This window comes from Macrobrachium rosenbergii, chromosome 3 (genome assembly GCF_040412425.1).
Source record: "Macrobrachium rosenbergii isolate ZJJX-2024 chromosome 3, ASM4041242v1, whole genome shotgun sequence".
Lineage (NCBI taxonomy): Eukaryota > Metazoa > Arthropoda > Malacostraca > Decapoda > Palaemonidae > Macrobrachium > Macrobrachium rosenbergii.
The window spans coordinates 70,836,855-70,847,470 of NC_089743.1; the positions used below are offsets into that span (position 1 = coordinate 70,836,855).

The 10,616-nt window shown below is 37.0% G+C and overlaps 1 pseudogene; it reads left to right on the forward strand.

Annotated features, from left to right (window-relative positions):
- The first annotated feature begins 257 nt into the window (after positions 1–257).
- Positions 258–10,616, forward strand: part of LOC136851518 (putative inorganic phosphate cotransporter) — a 14,027-nt pseudogene continuing 3,668 nt past the window's right edge.

The window sequence follows — 10,616 nt, forward strand, 5'->3', positions numbered from 1 at the left end:
TTTTACTGTTTCACAGATCTGTTTACAGATTAGACGCCAGAGTATAAACATTTTATACTTAGGAGACATGTATAAATAAAAACATTTACTACTTTTAGGTGTGATATCTTGTGTGTACCACATGGTAATATCCATTCCAACGTCGATGATACGGAAGATAATCTAGAAAAAAAAGCAGGGCCAGAAAGACATGTTTAGGGAGAACACAAAAACTAACGTGACTATAACGGCGACGGGCCTCCAAACACGTTCTTGGCGTAACTGGAAACATGGTTAAAGTTGAAGAGTCCGTAACTGCACTTGTGGATAGTGAAGGTAAGTCTACGAGTTTGGCCAGTCCAAACACCATTAACGGACTATTTTGCTGTCTATTGCGTTGTTGAGTTACCAAAACTGGTCAGACACTGAGGTAGAGTCTTATAAGTAGATGGTACTCTTAATTGATTGCATATTCTCCTTTAAGAAATTAATAAATAGAATGGAAATGAACTGAGGCTCGTATTCTTAAGCATTACCATCAAGAATCGAGGAAAGTTTGATATTTATTAATAACTCTTTAAAAACAATTTGAAACACTACTGGAGGAGTCACTCAAACTACAAAAACTTATTTATCCTTGGACTGAGCTGGGTCTTGAAATGTGACTGATATCTGTTGGTTTGGCGTTCCCATGTTGTCCACTTTCTTTACAGGACCTAGATGAATCAACCTGGGGCTGACCCAACCGATTAACACTATTAAAACTAGTTTTACCTGACCACTGCCGGGTAATTATTAGCTCGACAAGGGCTCAGCTTGAAGGAGAAATTTTTATTCATACTTTGTTTATGAGGTGTCAATCAAATCACAATTTTTCAAAAACTTTCAATGGATTAATTTTAAATGTTTCAGACAAAACTTCACTAATCGATTTATTTCCAAACACACGCTGCCATTATACCCGCACTCCAATAAGTGGTTAACTGTTATCACCTCTACATTTTATGTGGACCATTCATCAGGTGCGGTGTACAAGACGAGAATCGGCCGCAGCAGCAGAGACGTGGACAAACCTGCTCGTGTCTTCTCTCTGGTATGATGAACCCATTTTCCAACACCTGATTTTGTTTAATTCATTAACGAGAAAGGTCCTTCATTCCATATATTTTGCCCTCAGCCATAATTCTTTATACATATGTTATATAAAATGACGGATATTTACATTTGATCTTGTCAATCGGTGCTTCTTTGGCTCGAGGATCAGCGACTGCATTTCCAGCGATCCCTGGTGGCCGTATTAATTTATAGTTTTCCCATTATTATAGAACTTTTGGAGTAATAACATAAATTGTTATACAATATGATTGGCCTTTGTAACTCTGGATAGCTTCTATGGAGCACCGAGTCGCTAAATATCACGGAATTACTGAATGCCATTTTCGAAATTATTTACGCCTGATGAACTGATACAACGCCTGCTGTCTACTGAGGCATCTCCACCAGGCCGGGAATTGCCCGCGTTTTGTCTTGGGATACTTCAGCAGATACCAGCGCCCTCCACGTGATTTGGATCCGTCTGTGTAAATTACGTAAGTTGCTGAGCCCAGGCCATATGCAAAAACATAATGTTGTCTAATGTTAAGCCACATAGATGAGTAACAGTTTGATAAATATGTTGTGTCCCTATTTTAATAAAGTAAAAGAAATAGTATAGTTTACTATTGTAGGAACTGTATATTTATATTCAGTGACTAAAAATGATCAATTAGCCATTTTACAGTGGAATTGTAAGTTAAACTCCCTCAAATTTACCAGACCACTGAGCTGATTACAGCTCTCCTAGGGCTGGCCTGAAGGATTAGATATTTTTTGGCTGAAACCATCTGGTTTGAGCAACGGGACCTACAGCTATTGTGGAATCCGAACCATTTTATAGCGAGAAATGAATTTTTCACCAGAAATAAATTCCCTAACCTAATCAGCCCGGGAAAACAAACTCAGGCTAAAGGAGTGGAGTTGATAGCTCTACCGAGACTTGCTCAACGAAGAGTTTAACTATGGAGAAAGGTGGTGAATGATTGTTTATAAACACATCTTTAATTCAAATTATTTTGTTGAGCTGGACCACGTCTGATTTAGGGGCCTACTTCAGAACAGGAATCCTCTTTTTGGAGAGACAGTGGCAGTTCATTATATTCAACTTGTGATGATGTTGGAAGGAGCCAAAAGCCCTGAACATATTCTAAGGCCTTCAAGTTGTGAATTGGATCTACTTTTCAGCGTTATGTCTGAAGCTTTCATTTACCCCATAATCAATGATAGACAGCTTTATACAGTACGGTGACTATTGAAACATCACTCCCAAGTAGTGTTGACATTTTAGATTGAACACTGCTCTGTTACATTTCAACTCCTAAAGACTCAGAGGCTTTAGAAACCATAAAGAAACAAATAAAAACAACAAAAACTTAGTATCATAACACTTGGAACCATAATATGGGACAACAATTTAAAATAGGAGACAAGTAATCCTCCTAAAACCACATTTTACACAAAACATGACTGCCTGTGTTTTAAATATCAAAAAGAAATAGCCTGCGATGCAATCCATTCATCTGTTCATTTGAATATAGTTTTTTACCAGACAGTTGGGTCTGATGTTTAGTATTAAATTCAAAAACAATCCATATACAGCCATTTTTAAGAACAACATAGGTAGACATTACTGATATAATGTATTGCTATCAAAAACAATGAATGGCACATCATCAAACAGCAACCAAAGCCCAAATCAACAAGTTTTTGAAATAACTAACATAAATGAAATAAAAGTAACAGTAACCAGCCATGAAATATTGCATAAACCAAGGAACAGTGATGCCCCAGACAGTGATAAAAAGAGCTACAATATTGTTTACATTCAAATTGACTCTCATGTGAGATCTAAATTAGATACATGAATTGGAATTATATTGTAATTTGGGCTTGGAAACGAGCACTGAACTTACTGACTATTACAGATCCAGGAATTTGTTTTGAGATGGCGCGGGCCCAAAGACAATGGAATTTATAAACTGAATAAAAACAATAAAAGAATGATTTTTAAAACTGTGGTAAAAATTATAACAAAAAATTATAACTTTGCATTTATGGATATGCATATTACCTTTACAGTTTAAAATGAAGAAACATATGAAAAAATGTGTACACAACATGTTAAATACGTACAACTGCAAAAATGGTATATAAATGGACCTGGCAATGTTTTAAGAGATCAATATTAAATTTCATTATAGAGGTTAAGTCACTAAGAAATGCAACAATGTTATCAGCGGAGACTTACATAATGGCGCCGCTTTCTAAACACTACGCACTAACCCATGTCTGACTTTTACAGCATACCTCCCAAGTAGAAACATGCAAATCCACATATTAAAATAGTCAAAAGTAAAAGACAAACCGGGAGTTATCAATCGAAAATAAAAATTATATCAAACGAGTATGGCCAATTCTCAAACCTCACCAATGTTCAAACTGACTTAAATACGGCCATTCCAAAAAGAAGTTCAAATAACGCTATGTGCTGTGTCTTCCTGAAGATTTTATTGTTGGCCAGAAATGAAAAAACCTTAAATGCTCAATTGCCAAATTAAATTATTGAAAACCTATGAGCGAATTTTAGTCCATTTTATATCGGAAGTGGCAAATGGTAATGGACAGAACTGTCATGTTTAGTAAACTCGAACTGAAGGTCAGAAGAATCAATATTCAGTAAAACGCCATTCATGGGCAAATCCAGTAAAATGGATTATAAACATGAATCTGAAAGCAAGCCTATACAACCATTCTTGAATATATTGAATAACTGGATGTTTACGGTTATAGTTGCAATGGCCATGAGTGCACTATCACAACAGACCTTGTGGTAAAGTATTACCTGTAACCTTCAGAAACGAATTCAAGAGATATGGAAAAAATGCAGTTAATTCAGATTAAAAATAAACACATTATTATAGGCTTCGCCATGCACTGAGCATTACCATGAAAACTTAGACAAAACGCCACTTGATAAAAAAGGCCATTGAGAAGCTCCCTGAACCCGGAATATATTTGGTCACAAGTGATTAAGAAAAAACACCAGTCACTTCCTGTACATTGATTTTCAACAGCAGCATTTTCCAGACCGATGGTTCTGGGGTCGACCCTGTAGAGCCATGTATTGCCTTAATTTTTTTGTTTTTAAGGGACACATTGTCAACTTTGGCATTAATTCTTACTGAAAAGGCTTGAGTCTGTTTGCCTGATGTGGATGGGCAGTTAAGAAGGGTAGCAGCGCTTTTCAGAACTCGATTCTTTGCGCATATACTGCAGTCCATTTCATATGGAGATATCATGGGTCAGGGACCTCACGCAAACTGTCAGAGGGAGCTAATTCAGTGTCAGTATATAAGCTTTAATTGAGTGGGTTACTTAAATACACACGGGGAGCATATTCTTGGTCCGCATGATGAGCTGTATCCAACTCCTTGAGTACTTGCACTTGCTGAAGAGTAGGTTACAGCAACCATACTTCAAACCGTTAGATTTACATAACGAGTTCATAACTGTAGACTAAGTGGTCTTATCAGCACCCCAGTTAAAGCTTGAGACTACTTTTTAAAAACCATTAAGGGGTTTCACCAATTTTCAGAGGTGCACAATGACTAGCCAGGTTACTTTATCAAAATCATCCCTAAAAACTTCACCCTTCCTCATATGGTATTAGTGAATTTTTTCAGCTTAATACCTGGAATAATTTCAATGATAAATAAATTCTAGTACAACGAAAAAGCTGCAGTTGGAAAGGAGAACCAAAAGCCATTGTTTTCAGCCCACATTGCTGATTGCAGAAGCAGATTTGCAATGAATTAGCTACAATAGCATATTTATACAGTGAAAAATATGCGGGTCATCTACAAACAAAGATGCCTTTACCACACGTGAGACACAAAACAATGTGGTTTATAGCCAACAGCAAATAAAGTGACACTTTACACCAGCACATCGGAGATCCTTTTCTCCTGCTTAAAAATTGACAAGGGTATTTCAAATTCTAACTTTAATATAAAATAAGGACTTGTGAAATGAACTGATGAGTTTAACATATTACCTTCAACCCATGTCATGATTTATCTTAAATGTCAAAAACGCCAAATCAGTAACATACAATTTTTTACCTATCAAAACCTGAATAGTCTGACTGCGTTTTGAAAACTTTAATTTGGTCCGAAAATGCCCTTTAACACTCCATCAAGATGGCAACTATGCAATGTAATTCAAAACTTGAGATATGTGGCATGATTAACTCCATTATGTTTTTTATTAGCTTTTTGATATGGAGCAGAGTGGACTTCAACTACTATTATCCAAGTAACTTGATTCCCTGGCTGTTACTGAGGCAGAAGCACCCTCATTGTTGCTCTCACTCTTGTTACACTTTTTATGGGGTTTGGAAATCTCCATACTCTGAGCAGGTGGAGGAGAGGATGGAGGAGTTCTTACTCTCTTTGGAACTTTGTTCTTGTTCCATTTCTTTGGGAAGGGTTTCTTGTTGCACGAGAGATGGGAGTGACAGAGGAAAGGTCTCATCAGTTGGAGATGATTCTACTGTATAAGCAGGCACATCTTCTTTAATGAGGGGTGTTCAACTCTAGTAGGCTGGACACCTAGACCAGATGACTGGATCTTAGTCTCAGGAGTTCTTACTTTTACAGCAGGTAAAGATGCTCCATTGTTGGCTTGAGTTTTTATAGGGGCTATTGAATTCAAGAGCCATTGCATAGGTCTTTGTCTGATCAATTAACTTTTTAGCATAACTAATGCTTGCAGTAAATGTTCAGCATTGGCTTTATATACAGCTGCCTCTCCATATTTACAGTCTGCAATTGTTACTGGATGGGGTATGATCCAGTTTGCAATTTATACATTTTGGTTGTTTTGAACAAGACCATGTTCAGGGGCTGAGCAATTATTACAAATTTTACTGGTTTTGCAGAATCTGGATGGGTGACCGAATTGAAAACAGTTAGAGCAATGCAGAGGTTTTGATAAAAATGGTTTAACTTTGACCCTTTCATTTCCAAAATTGACATAAGATGATACGTCAGAGTCCTCAAAAGTTAAAATGACCATATTTGCCTTTGAACTTTTTCTTACCTTCCATACAGAGGTTGGACTAATTTCTAATATTTCACTTTTCCGTCAATTCACAAAGGTCTCTATCAAATACTACTCCTCTTCCATAACTGAAATTCACGTGTGGTCAATTTCTTTCATGAACTTCATGAACTTCTTCAATGTCAACATATATGATTGGGTCTTTGATTTGGTTTGAATAAGGACACTGCCTTTACCAAACCTTGATATGTTACCCATATCAATACCACTAACCTTTTTTTTGGATGTTATCTGCTATATTGTACTAATTGTAATTTTCCTCCCTAGCAGATACTACCACCACACTGGAGGTTTGGGAGTTCTTTCAAGAGTGGCACTGTCCTCCAAATTTGGCTGAGCCATTTGTAGCCATTGAGATGTCTATAAACATCAATATTTTTAGGGGTTTTGTCACACAATGATCCTTTGACAGTTGATATCCAATTCTGTATTTTTAATATTGCTGCTGGCTTTACGTGCAGCTTCACGTTTTTCAGAAGTTACCCACGGTTCCCATTTTCCTTCATTTTCATCAAAGTTCATTATTAACTATATTTTGCCTAGTAACTAGTACATATAATACTTTAAATTATCCTTAAGGCGAGTTTTCAATTTGTGATGACTACCACCACCACTGGAGCATTTCACATCCATGGTCAGATTCATGACAAGAGTTGTCATTCGTGTTGAGGCCTTGTCAGAGGTCGTCATCTGTGCCAATACAGTATCATCAGAGGGCCCAGGAGTACTTGAATCTTTATTACAACAGCTCATAAAGATTGAATAGAAAAAAATTCTAAAAATTAAGTAAACCTGAAAACCTTAAAAAGATATCATCAGCCTTTCATGGCATCTATTCTTCCATCAAGGGCACACATGAGGGCCAACTCCAAAATGTCTGCACCCCTACCCTATCCCACAGGGGACGGCACAACACGATTATTAGGTGGCCCAAGTGTAAGCCAAACCCGCTTGCTAGGACCGAAGGTATTACAAGAATACGATCATCCCCACCCTAATCATATTTTGGGCAAACCGGATAGAATGCTGAGAGTCCTATCCCTGGAACCAGATCCCCCTGGAACCCGTGGCCCAACCCTGCAGAATAGTTCCGCCCTTGAGATATCAATCTGATATCTCTCAGTTCCAAACATTTTCGGGTGGCTGATGGTCATACCACAGTTCCCACTATTTAGCTTCGGATATAAACCCAGTCCGAGTTATGATATTGTTTCCTATTTATCACGTCCAATAAATTTTAGTAAAAACGTAAAATTCCACAAAAATTAACCCAAAGATATATATAACAATACATGGGACTCTTGGACTCAAACTCTGGAACAAATTCCTGGGATTCAAGAGCCCCTCACCACGTCAAGGTGGTCCCAAGTCAAGGGGGTTGAATTAGATAGAAAATCTAATGTGGGTCTATTAGATTGTGACCCGAACTGAGTGGGATTCAAAATTTTACTTTCTTGAATGTGCCATGTTAGTTGAACATTTACCATTTTCTCAAGTAATTTGCATAAGCAACTTGTTAAAGATTTTGGTCTGTAACTATTTACAATTACCAGGATCATTTCAGGTTTGCAGATAGGAATTATTATAGCATTTAGCCATTTACCAGGAAATAAATTTCGAATCCATAAATGATTATAAAACTGTAATAGGTATGACTTTACCAAAGGTGATAAAAAGCAGATCATCTCAAAACAAACTTTGCCACTTCCAGGAGCAGATTTATTGCTGTTCAAGTGAGCATATTCCAACTCTTCCATATTAATTTTTCTATTATAATATACACTCCCTGCAGTGGATCCCTAAGATCCCCACCTCATCAAGGGGTTGGGATCGGGGGGAACTAATGAACAACAATAGCATCTGTTATAAAGACGGTCCCAATTTCTGTTGACACTTAAAATTTGGGAAAGTCTTAGACAAACAAGATCGAATGCTTGGTCTTTTACAGAGCCACGAAAATGTTGGGGAACTCGACATACTTTGGGGGTAATGGGATTCTTAGGAGTATCCTGTGTCTACGCCATGAGAGTCAACCTCTCAGTAGCCATTGTCGCCATGGTAAGGTCACTGCCCAAGAATGTCACCAACAGCAGCCACGCTGAGGAAGTCTGTATAAAGCCTGAGGATCAATACAATCCTGACCAGGAAGAAAATGAGGTAAAGTATTGTTTATAAAAGAATGTTATTTAAATTCTAAAACTCTAGGGAAGAGTAGTTATAAAAATGGGTTACTAAAGTGAAGGTGTCATACATGCAACACACAAAAACATTACTGTGTCAATATGAACAATCTTTAGAACTCACTTTTCTGTTATTTTCCCAGAATGGTGAATTTGACTGGGATGAGGCAACACAAGGCTTAATCCTGAGTGTCTTTTTCTCCGGTTATCTAATTACAAATCTAAGCCTGGTTGGAAAAGGACAGCCATCACCAGGAGGAACACTTCAGTGCTCTGACAGAAAAAGTCTCTCAATCAAGTATTTTAATGCCTTTACCTTTCTGTGCTGGGGATTTTCAGACCTTCTATAAACACTGAGGGTTTCTTAGAAATTACAGAGCACAGATTACACATCTGTTTTCCATAACATTCTTAGAATTTCTTCACCAAAAGACAGAAAAATTCATAAAAGCTTTAAAGAAATTTAATTATTACATGCCATTTGATAATTAGGCTATCTAACCTGTTCTTCATTCATACAAGTTCTCCACCCAAATTGTTTCTCTCCTCAAAGCCACATCCTCACCAAAACATATCTTCAGGGGGTGTCTGGTCTTTAGAATACAGAATGCTTGCTTCGTGGATTCCACCTCTAGAGAGAGCACGATTCAACACATTGGTTTTTTCTGGTAAGTAATGAAAAAGACTCGGGGAAATAAATATGGTTTTCAATATACTTAGTTTTTATTATGAATCATCACTTTGGTTAAAGTTGTGCAAGTTTATCACTTATGTTAATAATGGATATCTTGTTTTATCATTACACTACCATTCCATTATTACCAAAATCATATAAACACCAGAAGGTAAAAATACAAATACTTTTAAACAAATAACACAGAAGTATCAATAAAAAAATCCTGCCCTTCCCTCTCAAGGGGGCCAGTTTGGAACAGTGATAACAATGCCAGTGAGTGGATGGCTTTGTGACACAGACTTCCTTGGAGGCTGGCCTTCCGTCTTCTATGTCTTTGGTGGAACTGGAATTATTTGGGGAGTTGGATGGTATTTCCTAGCCTACAGTCAACCAGAGCTGCACCCAAGAATATCTCAGGAGGAAAAGGCATACATTGCTAATCACTGCGCTTCTTCATCAGGAAAGGCAAGTGTACTAAAAAGTTCAGGTTTTGGGACCCTGTCTTCATACACATAAATACGGTTTGCTTCTTGGTGATTTTTTTGTGATGTTCATGAATGTCTATGGTCCAAAGACACCTGCTCTACCTTCTGGTTTGTCCAAATATTGCTCTGCAACATCTCACAACGGATTTACAGTTTTTCATGCTCTAATCTTTAATGAACCAAGATATTTTTCTTTGAATATTATCTTTAGCCCTGTTGACTTTAACTGATAGCCTACCCCTGACAACAAGTTATTATCAGAGTAATCACATGATCATTCATGGTATTCTTATATTTTCTGAGTGCTTGACAATAATTGTGTATAGAAGTCTGTAACTGCTTCAAATTCAGTTACAAAATACAAGAAAGTGTGAGTCTCTGAATAGCAGCAAGTCTTTTTACATAATTTCTGTTTCTTCAACATTGCAGGCCATTCCCATCCCTTGGAAAGCAATCTTCACTTCATTACCATTTTGGTCAGTACCGATCAGTCCGCGTTGGTACAACTAGTCTTTACACGCTTTAATATTTTTACCGACATACCCACACAAAACTACAAGACAGTTGATATGACTAGCGTAAGTTTGCTATATCTTTTTTACTTGTTTGTATACCTGTGAAGCTATATTGAATATCAAATCTCGTTATGGAACATTTGAATGTACAGTAACCTTAAAATTTTACTAATTTAATAAATATACCAAATCATTCTGAGTTTACAGCCATCGTACCAACGACACTGTATTAATACGCCAATCTTACCTTATAAATCCCCTGATAACCACAGGTATACTTATAAGCTTAAGTAAATTCCTTACATTTTATATTTGCAAGTCGTCCTATTTTCAGGAACAACTCAACTCTTGCAGTTGCTTTTACCCTTCGTCTGTTTTGTTTAAATATCTTTGGCATTTTTTGCTATTTATTATTAGATTGCTCTTACTGTTGTGCCTCATGTGTTTCAAAAGTATATCTCAAAGTAATACACAGATTCCTTTAAATCCCAATAAATAACACCATGATTTCGTTTTAACTGCATGAATCAGCAATTGTAAGCAGCGGAAGGTCTCACCTTAAAGT